General features: G+C 43.0%; 1 long non-coding RNA gene across 1 annotated transcript in view; it reads left to right on the top strand.

The window, feature by feature from the left end:
* The window catches only part of LOC135327340 (uncharacterized), a 123,031-nt gene extending 104,412 nt beyond the window's left edge, over positions 1-18,619 (top strand). The window contains exons 2-3 of the long non-coding RNA XR_010387453.1: positions 16,346-16,461; positions 18,390-18,619. This is a non-coding gene — a long non-coding RNA (uncharacterized LOC135327340). The remainder of the gene's footprint in view (positions 1-16,345; positions 16,462-18,389) is intronic.
* The last annotated feature ends 342 nt before the right edge of the window (positions 18,620-18,961 follow it).

The following is an 18,961-nucleotide window of genomic DNA, read 5'->3' as shown; positions in this document are numbered from 1 at the left end:
CAGCTTGTATGTGGCACAGCACATTACTTCTTCTGGAATAAAACCAAAAGAAAATGAAACAAAGCCCAGATGGGAACTAACAGCTGAAGTGCGAGTAGAGTGTGGCTACAAATAGTCTGAGCAGTGAGGGCACACGATGGGGCTATCTAGCTGTGCTTACTGAAGGCTTGGCTAGAGATCCAGTCTGCTCAGACATTGAAAAAACAAGTCCTGTGGGTGAGATGGAGGCGGGGAGTGGAGGAAAAGGGTTTAAACACCACCTCAGAAACCCATCTTGCCTGTTTCAGCCAGAGTCTGCTCCGTTATCATATGCATATAGTGATTTCTTCCTGCCTAGAATCTTTAAAAGTTCATATCTGTGATTCCCAGTTGTTACTGAGTGAGGCTTCCTTGCTACATTTTTGTTCCTTCAAAATGTGATACTTTGAAGCACACATCAGTTACCTCTTTACCTGTTTTTTTTTCTTTTGTTTCAAGGCCATTTGTGGTTTTATAAAACCAAGAACTTTTATTTTTTGATGAACCTTGAATATTTTCTACACACTCTTTTTCAAACACATATACACACAGACACACATGCACATGTATGCTCTTATTCCCACATAGTTTAGGACTGCCAGCATGCATTAATGGAAGCATGTATTCCCAATATCAAGCAAATAACTATCATTTAATTTCTTCTATCTAAGCCATTATTGGATTCCTGGTCTAGTTCAGAGAACAGACTTTATTAAGTGAGGATTTGATCCACTGCTCACTTATATCATGAAAAAGGCTCGCATTGTTTTCAGTCAATAGGGGTCAGGCTTGGAAACTTCTGCTTGACTAGAAGGTAGTCATCTGGGGAAAATTTTTGTCAATTTCATGAAGATAATTGTGAATAATTCTGTAAAAGGCAATATGTCTTTTGTTTTTCATCAGTTCTTGTTGTTTTATTAGAAGGTCTTCTTGAACTTCAGGGTAAGATTTTGCTTTTTAGATCTATACTTTGAAATGATAAAATGTGGATTGTTGACATTCATGATGGCTTGAGAAGGAAATACGAACAGTTTTGATTAATGGGATGACATGTTATATTAATTTTTTCTCCCATAAATATTAGGAGTGCGTTTTCTTTATCCTCCTTGAATGATTTAGTTACATTGCTTGAGATGTTTGTGTCCTTACTGTACTATTTTGATAAATATTTAATTGTAAAGATTACCTCCTGGGACCGTTTCTACTAAAAATAATTGGTAGCATGAAGAGCTGCTAAAAGTATGTGTAAAAAGAAATGACTATAGGGCTAAAAAGAAACCGTTAAAAGTTCTGTTATTGTTTCGGCAATAAAGGGGGCAAATTCTGGTCTGCATTTTGTAATGTCAGTCTTTTCATATGACAGAGCTTGTGACAGTAATCCGCTCATTTTTCTTCATGTCCATGTACTTAATCTCCACAGAAGGACCAAAAGGTCTGGAAGTGCTATACTGAATTTTGTCCTTAACCAACTGGATTCTGAAGAATGTAAAACTGATTAAACTCCAAATGTAAGGGGCTAGTCTCTGCATACCATGTTAAATCCAGTAGGGATCTGTCCCTAAAAGTGTGGAAATGAACTAATAATAAATCAAAACTCATACAAACCCAAACTGGGAAATTTAATTGATTTTTTAAAAAGTATTTTTGTGTCAACAGTCTTGGAAACAATGACTGAAAAGAGGCATTTTAATTAAGCAGGTCTGAATGAGTCAAAGCTCTTGAAAGCCTGCCAGTTTGAAATATGATACATGTCTTTTTGTGATCTCGATACATGCTTCCATTCCAGCAGAAGATCAAACATTGAGTGATTGTCACCCAAATTACATAGCAAAACACAGTGGTGTCACATCTCATTTTCTGACAAAACATCATGAATATGGTTCCTCAACACAGCCCCAGAGCTTCGAGGCCAGGGAATACTGTGTTGTACACAATCAGCATGTTATTAATGAGTACAATGAGCTACATGGTGTTAGGTCTATTCAGACTCCCCATTTGTCGCGGCCCGAAAGGAGTCGTTCAGGACGACCTCCCTCCCCTTGGGGCCAAACGACCAAGTTCGTGATGCCCTTGGACTGAATTAAGGTGAAACGACACCAGCCAACCGGTTTTAAGATTTATTAACACAAAGATAAGGCATGTGGTCAAATAGGATAATTCAATGGCGAATACTGCAACTAGCTAGACAAAACAGATCTTACCAACATTCAACAAAAGAGAGGGGGAAAGAGAGAGAGAGAGAGAGAGAAAGATATCACCACCCGTGGATCCAGCGGCGTCCTGCTGGTCCTCTTCCTTTGGGAGTCTCGGCAGTGGGGGGGCTCCCGTCTGGTGGTAGGTGGGTCCTCTTCACCCTGGGTGTAAGTTTCGGTGGTGCGCGTGCAGTAATTACAACTCGAGTTGGGTCCGACCCTAGGTTAGCTCGGAATGACACGCGTGCAGTGGTTACAGCTCGAGTTGGGTACCTCCAAAGAGGGACCCTGAACAAAGAGATCCCTGGGCAATTATAGCTTTTCAAATTAAGTTTCCCACCCCCCCACGTGGTAGTTCAGACCAATAGTAATTTTTGAGTCTGGGGTCTCCTGCTCCTTATTGGATCTCATCGTTGTTCCTAGGCAGGCTGTTTCTTTTCTCCCTTATCTTTTCTGTTGCAGTTTCTGCAGACAGGTGTGCCTTCCTTCCTATAGGTGTGTCTTCCTTCCTCGGGTCCCACCATCATCTCTCAAGGTCTTGACAAAGAGGTGGTAACTCCAGCAATTAGCACCGTTTCAGCAGTGCACAGGAATGCAAATTGCTGGTAAGGCCCTTATCATTCCCGCCTGCAGCAGCTCTGGGCCCTTTCTCACTGTACTAGGGAGTGCGGCCTAAGGCTTCAGCAAATTTAGCCACTCATGCCAAGCAGGTTTTATAGAAGTTGTGCTAAAAACGGACAATAATTTACAGTCCAGATCCCAAAGTCTCTGCCCGATTGCGGTCTCGTTCAGTGCAGGCTCGGTGTGTTCTGGGTGGTCGCAGGGAGACCATCTCGGGGGTCGCAGCAGCCCAGTCCTGTTTCCGCCAGGGACAGATGGCTTGTTCGGGGTTATGGCCTGCCTGCACCCCATGCACCAAGAAATGTTTAAGGCAAAAAATTCATTCATCTGTCCGCCACACCACCCCGTGACTTAAACATTGATTGGTATGTCTCCTTCCTGAAGTCTTCATCCACAGTGGTGATATGAGATAGAGAGAGAGAGATATCAGAAAGAAGTATAGAAAGGGTAGAACAAGTCATGGGAAGAGTAAAAGGAACGATACAGGTTCAGGTAAAAGGTGCTTAACAGTGGTTACACAGAGGTGTTGCCCAATGCAAGCTCATGCTTTAACAATTTTAGCAACTTTTAACTTCACAGAACACACATCAAAATTGAGTTAACGAAGGTAAGTGATTGTTACAACAGGTATAACAGCTGGCAAATGCGGTATGGATGTCAATATGCAATTTCCTCCTTCAGGGTAAACTGGGAATGGGTTTAAATGATGGGTACTGTGGTTGGCTGTGGCCAATAGATGGCACAGATTTTCTTTATGCCGTCGGGTGAGGTGGTAGGAACAAATTGCATGTCGGATTAATTGAACAAAGCAAGGAATTGTACAAGGTAAAAACATTAAAGCGGCAACTGCACCTAACAAATACAATATTAACTGTTTCACCCACGGTGCCCCCGGTAACCAGGACCACAAATTGCCACTCCAGCCGTTCCAGGTTTGGACGGGGACATGGGCTATTTTTCTGATATCTTTGGTTAACTGGAGAACTACCTCCCCTACATCATCTGTTTCTAAACAACAGTTGGAAATATTTAATTTCCCACACACCTCTCCCTCTTCAGCTAACAGATAGTCTAAAACCATGCGGTGCTGAAGGATTGCCATGCGCATCTGTTGGGACTGCAGAGTTAAAAGATCTTTTGCATCAGCGGTTTTGTTGGTAATAATTTCTAGAGCCACTTTTAGGTTGTAAATTGGTTCTCTTGCCCCCGATATTAGTTCATTAGGATTCCAGGTTGCAGGCCCGTAATGTTGAACTATTCGTTCAGGAGGCCACTCATTATTTCCCCATTTTTGCATCTCACCCAAATCTACCTTAATGGATCGCGTCTTACGGGCAACCCTTCTGTCTCCGAGGTTATCATATACTTTTATGCCTAACCAAGGTCCGCCTGTTTCTGGTAAAAGGAAAAACAAAGGTCTGATAATCCCTGTATAACAAATTCCCGACCACCCCGCGGGTAAAAATTTATATGCCGTGTGTCCACAGATCCAATAATGCCCCTTCTTAGCTCCGATGCCCTGAGCAAATGGCCTGTTTATCCCTGGTGGGAATTGAAAGTAAGTTGTGTCTCTGTCACCCAGAGGGCTGAAAAATGTGGTTGCCCCATCACCTATTTGGCCGGTATAATACCAAGCCCCAGAAGTGTCTTTCCATTCGCAGGCTCGCTTGTAAGGGGGATAATTGGGTCGTTGGTGAGTTACAGTTTCATTTTTGTTTGACCAGTATCCCCCAAGTCCCCAATTGTGCCCTGTTTCATTGAGCCACATCCATAGCTGGAGATTCCTGTCTTTATCGAGTAGCTTACAAGTGAGTGTCCATTGACTTTCCCCCACTTCAATCCCTCCCTCCTGGGTACAATTTAAACAATATTGTCCCATGGCTGGGAACTGAATTGGCCAGGTCCCACCGTCGTTCCACGTGTCATCCGCGGTTTCGCTGTAATTGCTTACGATCTGGTCTGGGGTGAGGGATGTGGACATCCACGGCCAGCTTGATAACCCTATCGGTCCTCTGCAAACCCAGCAGTGGCTTAAATTGAAAGTTTGGCTTACTGCTTTCACCAGCAACACGAACTCGTTGTTCTCGAAGAGATTAAATGAGTTGGGGGAAGGTAGAGGGAGTGGTCGTTCGTTGCCCTCGTGGATGCATCCTTGAATCAGGATGGTCCAGAGTAGTAGGTGCATCTTGGTCAGACCACCACCCTTGAAAACATAAATAAGAACAAACTCGCTCCTCAGGTCAGAAGGAGGGAATAATCCATTTTGTGTGAATCTTGTGGGTTTTCCCACTAGCATCTTTTGCTCTCCAAGTATATTTATTATTCTATTAACCTCCCAGCAGTTTTGCTCCCAAAAAGGAAGCCATTCCGGGCAGCCTTTGAACACCATATATGAGTCCAAGTAGATGTGTACAGGGGAGGTAGCCTGGCCTTTGCATTGGGATACGCTCCACACTGCAGCCAGCTCTCCCACCTGCGCACTGCCCTCTCCCTCTGTAATGATCTGCTCCTTAGTCCCCACTTGCAGCGCCACAGCCTGGTATCTCCAGGTTTTCCCTTTCTGCTTTGAGGAAGCATTTAGGATCTGATTGGAAAATGGGGGAGCTACTAGAATTACAGAGGGGAGTTGGGGGGTTTCTTTATTCAAGTCTGCCTCATCTTGTATATTTAAAACTTTAGCAGCTCCCTCTGTTACGGAGAAGACTTTGCAATAGTGCTGTATTTGTGTGTACCATTTTCGTACAGAGGCTCTCTGAGCCACCCCGTCAGGGGGCGGGGTCCCTGCCAGGACCGCTTTGGTCACCTTGAACGGACCTTGGAGAACTATGGGTTGCTTTCGAATAGTTCGTTCAGCCTCCCTTAGGGTGAGGCTGACTACAAACATCCCCTTCTCCCACGTAGTGTACTGTTTTTCAGCGTCATATAATGGTCTGGCAATAATTGAAAAATCAGGAATGTGCTTCCTCCAAAATACGAGCAGCCCTAGAGCATGTTGCAGGTCCTTTTTGGACTCCAGCATTTTAATTGAGTCTAATGAGGACAGGGTATCCGGGGGAATGCAGGTCATCCCCCCCCTCCACCAGATTCCCCAAAATTTTACTTCACTGGAGGGAGTTTGGATCTTTTCAGACGGAATTGTCAGCCCTGTCTGCTCTAGGTGAGCAATAATGTTGCACTGTGTTCTCTCAACGTCCTCTACCTGGCTCCCTCCCATGAGCACGCCATCTATGTATTGATAAATTTTGACTCCCACCTGTATGGGGACAGTTTCGAGCTCTTGTGCTACCGTAGGGGGATGCTTGTACCCCTGAGGTAGTTGAGTGAACTTGTATTGCTGTCTCTCCCACGTGAAGGCAAAATGCTCTTGGTCCTCAGGCTGCAAAGGGACCATAAAAAACATGTATTTGACATCGATTGTTGCCATCACGGGGTGGGACTTCTCCTGGATAGTCGCTATTAATTCAGCAATATTTGGCACAGCAGCCGTCAGTGGGCCTGTATTGTTATTCAGATGCCGATAATCAATTGTCAATCTCCACTTTCTGTTTGGTTTACAGACTGGCCACACAGGGGAGTTACAGGGTGAGTGAGTGGGAATAATTATCTCCTGTTCTCGTAATTCAGTTATTACAGGGGCAATTCCCTCCCTTGCTCCTAATGGCAGAGCATAGGGTTTGACATTGATTATTTTTGAAGGAGGAAGTGCGGGTGCTGACTGAAGCAGCCTCATCGAGGCTACAGGGAGCCCAAACGTCCATTCTTTTCCTCCCGAGTCTACCCAGGCACGGCCTTTTAGTAGGTCAAGTCCCATAATATTTGTTGGCAAATCTCCTAGTATCATTGTGGTTTCAACTGGAGATTCATCACCTGGCAGCCAGCATTTAATTCGGGCTGTCGGTTGTGGCTTAGAATTGCCAAAAACATCAGTGACCCAGATCGGTTTCTTATCAGCCACTATCCCATTGTTATCAGCAATATCCTTCCGAAGAGCTGATATCTGGGCCCCAGTGTCTACTAAGAAAGTAACTGGAGTTTTAAAGGGCCCTAGTGGGAAAGTTATCAACAAGTCTCCTCTGCTGTTTTCTGTGAGCCTCCTTAAGTGGACCCACTGGCCATCCCCCGGCTCACTTAAAAGGGACAGCTTGGGGGGTTTTCCCGACTCCGGGCTTTTAAAATCAATCAGATCAATTTCCTGGGGTGCAGACGGGGTTACTACTCTAGGTTCTTGGGATAAGGGAGCAGGATCTTTGGGATTTGAGGAAGATGGGGTTCCCCTTATCCTGTCCCAACTTCTTACCAAACTTTCCAGGTTGGGAGTTGGTAACCTATCCATGACTTCTCTGGGAATTCCCTTTGAAATGCCTTCTGCCCACAATAATTGTCTCCTGCTACCCGACACCCGTACCGGTTTCCCAGGATGTGGGGGTCGCGGCGATTTATGTTGCCTCCCACTTTCCTCAACTCTTCTTATTTCTGCTTTATGCTTTGTTTCCCCCTGGCCAGTGAACCCCATACGCCTTCCGTAATTAATTAATTCCTGTGCCACTTCCCCCCAAGTCATGTCAGGGGAGCCTCCCCTTCCCCTCGGTCGGAGAGCTCGTAATCGGTCTTGCAGCTGAACAGCATATAGCTTTAAAGCATCAGGAAGTCCCCTGATCAGAGGATGTAACCTCTCGGGGTCTGCCACACACTGCATGGGGGAGGGCTGCTGCGGAAGCAGCAAACGGTCATGCATCAATTGGAGGCAAGCAGTTTTCTGCACGCTTTCCAAAATGTGGCCCGCTGTGGGTGTTTTAATAGAAAAAGGGTCTCCTCTTTCCATTGGGTCTAATCCTCCTGCCCAGTAGGCTACCCTCTGGGTCAAGGACCATGGTTCCCTATTATCATTTGTGGTTAGGAAGACTCCGGGTCCCCAATATCCTCTAGCCTCATCTTCGCTCAGCAGAATGCGATCCCCCCCAGTGAGGGAGACTCTCCACACATACTCAGTTTCAGTTTCCCGGGAGCCCCGGGAGTATTTTTCCTGTATTTTAGCCAAGTCCTGAGGGGAATAGGGGATAATACGCGTGGTATGTTGTTGAATACCCCCTTGACCATTATCAATGGTTTCAGTTTTAATCAAGGGTCTCATTACTACGTTCCCATCTCCAGGATAAAAGAGGTTCCTGCTCTCTTCTAATTCTTTAATTGGATATATGGATTTTAGATCAGATGCCTGTTTTCCGTCTAGTTTTGCCAAATTCGAGAATCCCAGTTCACTATCATCACACCCCCGCCTGTTTTCTTCCAGTTCAGACCGCAGGATTCTCTCTCGGTCTAATGAGTCCGATAAGATTGTTTGAAGTCGCTGAGTATGGTTGCGCTCAGCAGCGAGTTGACTTTGCAAGTTTCTCACCTGTTCTTGCAAAGACTCAATTGTCTCTTTGTCTCGACTCTGCGAGTTTCTTATCTGTTCTTGCAAGGACTCAATTGTCTCTTTATCACCTTGCCTTTCCCTCTGGGCAGCAATTAGTGCCGCCCCTAAAACAGCACAAACTGTTGCTTTTCCTTTCCCGGTTTGTAGTTTTCGTTCCTTTGCCAAAAGAGTGATCCTATCTGCCACTGCCTTTGAGTCATGCCAATTGTTTTGGGCCCAAGCCATGCCAGGAAGAGAGGGCAGGGCTTTATAGCCCTTCAATTTTTCAAAGAGAGGATTATCCTCCATTGTCGGATCCTCAAATCGATCCCAACAACAACTATCACACAACACAAAAGGAGACTACTCCAAATTATTCAGCCTACTGTGGGTTCACGTACCCAGTGTGGATCTTTACAACAAGATCCTCTGTACTCCAAATTATTCAGCCTACTGTGGGTTCACGTACCCAGTGTGGATCTTTACAAGATCCTCTGTACTCCAAACTGTTCAGCCTACTGTGGGTTCACGTACCCAGTGTGGATCTTTACAACAAGATCCTCTGTACTCCAAATTATTCAGCCTACTGTGGGTTCACGTACCCAGTGTGGATCTTTACAACAAGATCCTCTGTCCCCGCTCCTGGCAGGCACTTCCCAAGGAAGGGGCCACGCTAAGGGCCCTGGTCCCTTCTGGTAGGTTCAGTATCTCAAGGGCATCCTGCCGACTACGCCAATTATGTCGCGGCCCGAAAGGAGTCGTTCAGGACGACCTCCCTCCCCTTGGGGCCAAACGACCAAGTTCGTGATGCCCTTGGACTGAATTAAGGTGAAACGACACCAGCCAACCGGTTTTAAGATTTATTAACACAAAGATAAGGCATGTGGTCAAATAGGATAATTCAATGGCGAATACTGCAACTAGCTAGACAAAACAGATCTTACCAACATTCAACAAAAGAGAGGGGGAAAGAGAGAGAGAGAGAGAGAGAAAGATATCACCACCCGTGGATCCAGCGGCGTCCTGCTGGTCCTCTTCCTTTGGGAGTCTCGGCAGTGGGGGGGCTCCCGTCTGGTGGTAGGTGGGTCCTCTTCACCCTGGGTGTAAGTTTCGGTGGTGCGCGTGCAGTAATTACAACTCGAGTTGGGTCCGACCCTAGGTTAGCTCGGAATGACACGCGTGCAGTGGTTACAGCTCGAGTTGGGTACCTCCAAAGAGGGACCCTGAACAAAGAGATCCCTGGGCAATTATAGCTTTTCAAATTAAGTTTCCCACCCCCCCACGTGGTAGTTCAGACCAATAGTAATTTTTGAGTCTGGGGTCTCCTGCTCCTTATTGGATCTCATCGTTGTTCCTAGGCAGGCTGTTTCTTTTCTCCCTTATCTTTTCTGTTGCAGTTTCTGCAGACAGGTGTGCCTTCCTTCCTATAGGTGTGTCTTCCTTCCTCGGGTCCCACCATCATCTCTCAAGGTCTTGACAAAGAGGTGGTAACTCCAGCAATTAGCACCGTTTCAGCAGTGCACAGGAATGCAAATTGCTGGTAAGGCCCTTATCATTCCCGCCTGCAGCAGCTCTGGGCCCTTTCTCACTGTACTAGGGAGTGCGGCCTAAGGCTTCAGCAAATTTAGCCACTCATGCCAAGCAGGTTTTATAGAAGTTGTGCTAAAAACGGACAATAATTTACAGTCCAGATCCCAAAGTCTCTGCCCGATTGCGGTCTCGTTCAGTGCAGGCTCGGTGTGTTCTGGGTGGTCGCAGGGAGACCATCTCGGGGGTCGCAGCAGCCCAGTCCTGTTTCCGCCAGGGACAGATGGCTTGTTCGGGGTTATGGCCTGCCTGCACCCCATGCACCAAGAAATGTTTAAGGCAAAAAATTCATTCATCTGTCCGCCACACCATTGACTCGCAGTTCACCTGATGTTGGCACCAATACCTGCCTCACAGCCAGATGCTAAATGTTCTTGGCCTGTTTCCTCTATGCTGTTGTGTTAGCTATGCGGAAAAGATCCATCTATGGGCCATTTTGAAAGGATTCTCCCACTTTTCTCTGATATAAACACGGAAGGACCTCTTCTTTTGCTTTTTATGTTTTTGAATTGAACTTGCTGTTTTCGGACATGCTTTGGTGTAGCATCTACTTTTTTCATGAATGTATGGCTATTTGTGATGTAGCCATTCCCGAGCTGAAAACACTTCCCTCTTTTTACTTATTTCTGTTTGAGATGTTTTTCACAGTTTTATAGATGTCACATGACACCTTTCAAGCTTGACCATTCTCAGGGTTGTGCACTATTTGGTTGATATAAACACCTGAAGACAATCAAGGTATCAATTATCACTAAGTTATCCCAACTGATCATACACGTGAGCTTGGATGGCCAAACCACAACACAGAGAGAGGCACAGAGAGAAGCTTAATCTAATTAACTGTGCCTGGCATGTGCTACAAGTATACCCATGGCCAGTTAAATATGCTAACCAGCTAGGTGGTAACTTACCATAAACCTAAAATACCTTTGCACTACGAGGTAATGTGTCTAAGGTGCGGATATCTGTGGGATAGGAAATGTGCGCTGCTCTGCTTGCTTGGTGGTTCTCAGGGAACCTACAGTGCAGCCAGGCAGTGTCCAGGTGTCCTAAGCCACCGTCTAGTGCCTTAACTACAAACCATGCTCCCCCTTTTTCATTGCAACCTCTCAGGAATATTCAGATCTTTCCTTCAGTTCCTTTAGTCCAAGAGTAGGGCTAGACAGCATCTAGAAAAACTATATCTCCCTTTCATTTCTAAACGTCTATAAACCACAGGAAGCATTGACAGGAAGTCAGATGCATGACATTTTCATGTGAGATTCTGCTGCTGGTTACTGGTGTCCTGAGCTGCACTCTCCAGGGCCGTGACCCACCCAAACCCTTTGATTAAATACAATTGTGTATTCATTTATGACAACACGCCTAGTCTTGGTGTGATTTTTCCCAGCTACACTTCCTGCTTGGGAAATAACTTCTTATTGTGCTTGTTCTCCTTATCAGTCCGATATCTGCCTGTTGACACAGAGAAAGAAGACTGTGGTGTGATCAATGTACATGCAGTTATTCAGTTGGGAACCTGAAGACACAAGTGTCCCGGTCCAATATCGGGAGGGTTTCGTTACGATCCCAAGGACGAGATTAAGACGCTAAAACCGGTCAAATATCGTACAACCTTTTACCTTTATTTTCCACGAATTGGGGAGAAAAGGCGTGTGTGTGTGTGTGGGGGGGAAGGCGAAGGGGAGGCGAAGGGAAAAAGGGAACAAGGGTAAGGGGAAAAGATAGAGAAAAGTTGGAAAAGGAGAGAGGAAGCTAGCTACCACCACTCCGAGGCCGATGATGTTCCGCTGACTCCGCTCGAATCACAGCTCAAGCTGGGGGGCCTCCAACGAGGAGCGAGGGCCGAGAGAGGGAGCAAGGGGGGGGGGGGGCCAAACAAAGAAATCCCTCGGCAATTATAGCTTTTTCTAATTAAGTTTTCCCACCCCTCACGTGGTAGTTCAGACCAATAGTAATATTTGGGTCTGGGGTCTCCTGCTCCTTATTGGGTCTCATCACTGTCCCTGGGTAGGCCGTTTACTGTTGCTGTTTCTGCTGACAGGTGTGTCTCCATTCTTAGGTCCAGCCATTAGCTCTCAAGGTCCTGACAAAGAAGGTGATAACTCCAGCAATTAGCACTGTTTCAGCAGTGCACGGGAATGCAAATTGCTGGTAACGCCCTTATCATTCCCGCCTGCAGCAGCTCTGGGCCCTTTCTCACTGTACTAGGGAGTGCGGCCTAAGGCTTCAGCAAATTTAGCCACTCATGCCAAGCAAGTTTTATAGAAGTTGTGCTAAAAACGGACAATAATTTACAGTCCAGATCCCAAAGTCTCTGCCCGATTGTGGTCTCGTTCAGTGCAGGCTCGGTGTGTCCCGGGTGGTCGCAGGGAGACCATCTCAGGGGTCACAGCAGCCCAGTCCTGTTTCCGCCAGGGACAGATGGCTTGTTCGGGGTTGTGGCCTGCCTGCACCCCATGCACCAAGAAATGTTTAAGGCAAAAAATTCATTCATCAGTCCACCACAACAAGATACCCTTCATGAGGTGATTATCACTGGACTGGCAGCAGACCTATTAATTTGGACTCATTTTCAGCCTAACACCTTGGCCTGCTCTCCAGTGAAATAACGGATCCTTTCATTGTAAGGGAAAGGATGAAACTGAGGAAAGCCCTGAAATATCTGTTTAATTTTAAACAATTGCTTGAGTGAGCTCCATACAACTTAATCACAGGTTTGAATGAAACACATGTAGGATTACTATCAGAAACAGGGATGAAAACTGAAGGCAGCATTTTGCTGGCTATAAATCAGCACTGACCTATTCACACATAGTGAGGGCTCTGATTCATGTTCATCGAACAGACAGTCGCTTACTGAGGCTGTCACCCACTTCAGGTGATTGTTTCATTCGCAGCCTGAGGTTACCGTCCCCCAGTAGAGGCTTTCCCAGGCCTCCGCATCAGTTCACAGTCCAACATTTTTGCACAAGCCCACCGCTATTGCCAGTTTAAACTGATATACTGCACTATGAGCTAACACATGGCTTGCTGTTTCTTTTGTTCTTCCAAGGTGTTTCCACATTGTTTTCACAGAGATGTGGCATTGCACCGGGGTAGAGAGCTGGGGATAGGAATCCTGCTAAGGTAGGACTGAAGAAACCTCTCCATATCCAAAGATGCTCGTATTTCTTTTTTCAAAAGGTGTGTAGAAATAACTGTGTGACTAAACCAGATCATTAAACAAACAAACAAAACAAATGGAAAAACTATTTTTCTTGTGTTGCCAACTAAGTAAAAGCCACAATTCACAGCTGGAGGACTAAACCATCCACTTTCTCCCCTAAAATGCAGGTATATTGAGAGTCTGGGAAACCGCGAACCCCACTTCCATCTAAAACTTGATACTTGCTATTTTTGCTGAAAAAAAATGTTTGAGGGCTTGTTTATATTCTTATTGTATTTGTTTGTTGACTGTCAACTACAGTATATATCTCATGGGTAATCGATGATGCCACTTCTGATGAGGTAGTACAAGGTACACACTCTTTCTAAGGCCTAGAAGGAAGAGCTGACAATGACGATAGAAGTCAAAGCAGAAAGCTAGAAGGGAGAAGAAAAGGTGTTACTAGGTCAGGCCTGCATTTCTGTCTTGCATTTTTCTCGGAAATCCTATGTATATTAGCAGGTGAGCAGAGAGACCTTTTTATCTTTTCTACAAGTCAAGAAGAATCTAAACATACTGTTTAGACTTTCTGCATAGAGTTTAGTGAGGAGGATTTGTGATACGACATCAGCCACAGGACATTAAGAATACATTCTTGCTTGAATTAGAGCCCATATGAGTGGGGAAAAGGAATATTAATTTTAAATGTTGGAGTAATAGAAAATGGAGAGTTTGATTTTTAAGAAAATTGCCCATTAACAGAAATGAGTGTTTTATCTTTAACGGCATGTATAAAAAGCTTGAAAATATTAAATGAAACTGTTATTTTTATTCTGATCACCATTATGATTCAGTGATGCTACTGCACTCTGATTGTAACAATTTGCCCTGAAAGGAGATATTGTTCAGTGCATTCTGCTAAAGGCAGAGCAGAAGCTCTGATCCCAGAGGACAGAAGCTGTTACAGCTTCCTAGTTTATGCATAAGATGTTTAGCTCTTTACTGATTGGTTATTCCTCTTAGACCTTCATTTAATTTTTCCCTCTTTATTTTTTAGCTGCCCACAGAGGTTTGTGATGTCATAAAAGTGTGCCACAAATGTTTACTCTAGTTTCAAAATGTACACACTCTGATGGTGCCCATGTTTGCTTCCTGTGCGTACTGGAATGACTGAGTTTTGTTGGTACAGATGCTTGTAGAAAGCGAAACTTAAACTGAGATGGTGGGTGAAATCCCTGCAGCGCTGCAGTTAGGAGTTATGTCATATTCTGGAGAGAGGATTTCACTTACTGAATATCAGGTGAGAAAATCCAGCAGTGTCCATTGAGTGTCCATTGAGCTAATTCTTTCTCACTGCTGTGTAGCCTATCCTGAAACCAGCGGCCACTGTCATCTAGACCATCAGAGTCCTCTTTAGGACCCTGACATGGAGATCATTGAAATCCATGGAAAAGTTCCCAGTGATTTCACAGAGTTTGGCTCAAAGCCTGTTTCTGAAAAGATTCTGAGACTCTGGGCTTGACTGTCCTCCTGTCGTAAAATAGCAGAATCACTGTTGTCATCAAGGAAATTGCACTGGTGTAAATGGAAGGTGGATTAGGTCAGAGACTTCTTTTTTTATTCTCAGGATGTGACCCAGGGAAAAAGCATTATGTTAGGCTTATAGAAAAGCCAGTTTCATAGACAATGATTTGGGGGAGAAGCAACCTGGAAGCCACAAAAGGAAGAAAGACAGTATGTTTGTTTGAAGGTGCAACATCTGGAAGACCATAATATATTAAGACATTAGTTACATATCCCATGTGTAGACTGTTTGTTGCCTGTTTTGTGGTAGCAGAAATTTCACTTGCTTGTCAGGCCATGAAGTACCATGGGAAGTGCAAGAAGAATTAAGATTATTTTTCTGAAGACAAAATTATCTGGTGTCTTCAGAATTTTGCAATCACACATCTTTTTTTAGGTTTGGACCAACACATGGATTCTGAGGGAAATCCTGCCTGAAAAATGAACTTAATGAATTGGGCAGTAGTTTGAGTAGTTCTAAAGTATAAAAACCAGATCAAAACAAAGGATCAACTTCAATTCGAAGTGCAAAATAGGGTCCATGTCTATCCTTTTTTAATCCAGATCAGTTTGTTTCAGAATACCTAATGGGCTGGAAACAATAACATGAAATGTGCTTGTGTATGAAGTAGAATATAGTGATGGAGATTTTCTCTCAGTGGGACACATTTGCTTCGCCTCCATCACCATCATGGAAGAATAATTCTTCTTGAGAAAGAAGCACAACTGTTACTGTAAGGAACATGACCTTTCAAAAATTACTGAAATCTCTTTTACATTGACTTAGACACCAGTCACTGAATTAACCTGTGTGGTAACTAAGTTGTGGTCAACGGAATTGTTATCTCGAGGATGAATTTCCATATTCACTTTTCCAGGTATTGACAAAGCACTCAAATTTCTAAAGGAGGACATGATAAATGAATTAGCAAAAATTTGCTTGTACTGAAAAAGAAAGAAAAAATGTACCAGAAAATTTATGTTAAGTATTATTTTTTTCTGTCCATAAATGTCACATATATCATACAACTGTGTATATATGTATACATATATATATATATACTTTAAATAATAACTAAAATGAACTTCCATATATTTTCCCTGCCAGAGAAGTCAGTATGTTTGATGGAAGATCAGACCAGATATCTGACAAAAACAAATACAGCAAGACTAGAAATTACAGCAAGTCATAAGATGGATAAAGAAGGAGTAGCAACATGACAAGTGTTTTAGGCAATTTGCAAAAGTGTATGCCCAGCTCAAGTGTGTAATCAGTACATCAGAAACCTGAGATGGTGTACATGGCATATTTTGCATTCACTTTGCTAGTAGTGGCATGTGCAGTCACTTTAGTGCTCAGATTTCTATTTTGCCCATGTAAATCAGATGACAGAGATTTCCGCATCTTGTGCTGTCTAGACATCTTCTGAAATGTAACCTTAAATTGTTTGGTAAATCTTTTTTCAGAATTTAGGAACAGATTCAGATGACTTCTGTGTTTATTTTTATATAGATGATAATCTCTTTGCTGTATTTTTTATAGTTGTTCAAGGAAATGCATTCTAGAAACTTTGCATAGGTAAACTATTAATTATTATTAGTCAAGTTGGCAGGTCATATCATCCAGTTTTATCATATAATTGGAGCTGTGTGGATCTGATCTGGAGTGTCAAAATATCCTCCACAATCACCAGTTTGATGATATGTGATCTCTATGCCCTTTAGACACAGTGTAACACAGGGGTGGACTGAAGGTTTAAATTTAAGTGGGGCATTGTTAATCTTGGGATAACTCGTCTCTTTATTTATATTTTTTTACAGAGCTTTTTCTGCTGGTGATTAAAGCATCAGAATCTGCTCTGAGGCTAGCTCCCTTTCACGGCTCTAAAGAAACTCGACATCAAATGAAAATCATTTCAGGAACAATTAGACAAAAGGTCAGCATAAATTCTCCTGTATCTCCAACATTATCATCACCCAAGTGTCTCTTGCTTACTGTACGTTGTGACAAAGTAAAAGTTATTTCAGCTGTTATATTGCGATGGCTGTTATTTATGAAACATAAAAGGATAGTGAAATACAAAAGGGTTTGAAAAGACCAGGGTAAGATCAGATAAAAAAAATGAGAGAGAAACAGGCATCTTGGGATGGTAACTACCCTGCCATGTACTGACAGGGAGGTTGTATATTTTTAGAATATACTGAAAGGAATGGTGCTTTTACTTAGTTTTTTATGGTTTACCATGAGATGCAATTTTCTGGCCTTATATGCAGTTGTAACAAAAGTCAGAGAGATTTTATGATAGCTGCCAGAGTTCATAAATGATGGCATACACTAAAATATTTATAGAACTGTAAAATCTTGATTTCTCTCTGGTTTAGCAGATGGGGTCCTAAAACTGGTTCCCAGATTGTCACATTTCTTTACCCCTTGATGACAAAGAAGCCTGTTATCATGTTTTTTTCCCTCTGGAAAGCAAGTTCACTAGTGTAATCAAGTTCATGCTTCTATCCAATTATACACACCAGGATCTCATGAATTAAGATATGTCAGCCATATAAGATTTGTAATTATTCAAGGTAAAGGGCCTATCATTACACGTCAGGATCCAAGCAGCCTCGCCATCTCCCTGACCAATGTCCATTGACTCATGTCAGTGTAATGGCTCACCTGTATATTGGGGAAAGTCTGCTTCCCAGTCAATGTGCTGCACCCATAGTACAGACAAATGCTACGTACACACCAGAAGTGGTGAACTTAGGCGCCTGCCTGGTACAAAACAGTGATAAAGCACGGCTGTTTGTTTCTATTGAGGGTGTTTTGTTGTCCTCAAAGAAAATGATGAATCCCTGTAGCACTGCTAAACTCAGCTATACTTCAGAATTCAAATTGATGGCTGGGGGTAGCGGAAGTGAGATAAGTCATTTGCAAAGCAGCAGTTTTCAATTGCTGACCAGGATTTACCCCACATTAAAAGACTTCTAATTAAAATTAAGATGCTGAAGGAATAGAAAGTATTAAGTCTGAGTCATAAAGCTGTCCTTTATTATTGCATTTCCGCATGAAAGTTTCTACATTTTAGTTGATAACCAGCAAATGAATATGCAGTATACACGCAGCTCTAACACATTTTCAGCATTTTGCTGAAGCATTCACTAAGTTATGTCATATATCCATACATTGTTACAATAATTAATGTCTAAATATTTATACATTAGAAAAGCAAACCAGGGCCTGGGGTCCCAATTTTCTAGGGACTGTCCAGACAAACAATAAAAGCCTCCACTGCAGAGACTTAGTGTGTCAGGCCAGATATCATAAATGGACCAAACAAAGAATCAGGATAAGGGTCAATAGAAGGACGAAGTAAAAAATGGGTTTAGTAAAATGTTTTTAAAAAGCCTTAAGTGCTTTCAATTTCTTTGTAATTTAAATTTCAGTTTATTTAAAATACAAAAGTTTGAACATCAAAATACGGATGAACTTACATGCACTTTGATTTTGATACAGTGGAACAGTTTATTGCTAATAAGCAACATCTACTGCATTATGCCTATAGAGATGGAAGTGCTGACAAACAGGAATATATATCAGAATGCCATGGAAAAATTGCAGCAAATCTGAGTATCAAATATTAGAGTTAGGTTCTCTACTGAGATATCCCAGCATGGCTTCACCAATAGAGCCAAACCCATTTATATCAGTTGAGAATGTGGTTCAGGTAATGGAAGGGCTGGTTGTGGGATTTCTTCAGAATTTTTTTTTATATATGGAAAAAGAGGAATGCCATAAGGCATTTCTTTTCCTTAGCCTACAATTCTTAGTTGCCTAACTACTATCTTTCTTTTTTTCTTCCCCTAACAGGAGACTAGAAGAATAAATGAATGATAAAACAAAAGAAGAGAAGAGCAAGGGAAACAGAAGTTAGAGAAGTATCTCTCATTCAGAGTCTGTAGGCAGATCTTTTATGTAAACTGAAGTGGTTACCATTTTACCTTATATAGTAAATCTTTATTTCTTCAATAAAGTGACTCTCATTTCCAAAAAGGCGGTATTTTATTTTTGCATTCTCTCTCTCTTCCCCTCTCTCTTTATCTGGCCCCTAGCACCTTTTTGTCTAAGCATATCCCAAGATTTTTTAAATAGATAGGACAACAACAATAAATAGTAATCTCTCTTTCATTTTTTAATGGAGTTTGGGAGAAGTGTCTTAATTAGTATTTATAAGGTTTGGTTTTTTTGTGTGGATATGAGAATTGCTTTAACCAGGTGGCCTTCATCTAGGTATTGTTTTGCTTTGGCATTAAGTGAAAGCTGGAAGATGATCTTATTTGCATCAGAAACACAGAGAGTGTTTTGCTAGAACTTCAGCATGTTACCTCACCAGCTCATTTCATGATTTGAAGTCAGACATGAAATAGTAATAGGGTACTGAG

The sequence above is a fragment of the Dromaius novaehollandiae genome, chromosome 2 (genome assembly GCF_036370855.1).
Source record: "Dromaius novaehollandiae isolate bDroNov1 chromosome 2, bDroNov1.hap1, whole genome shotgun sequence".
Lineage (NCBI taxonomy): Eukaryota > Metazoa > Chordata > Aves > Casuariiformes > Dromaiidae > Dromaius > Dromaius novaehollandiae.
Note: the sequence above shows the minus strand (reverse complement) of the source record. Positions and strands in the feature narration are given on the sequence as shown.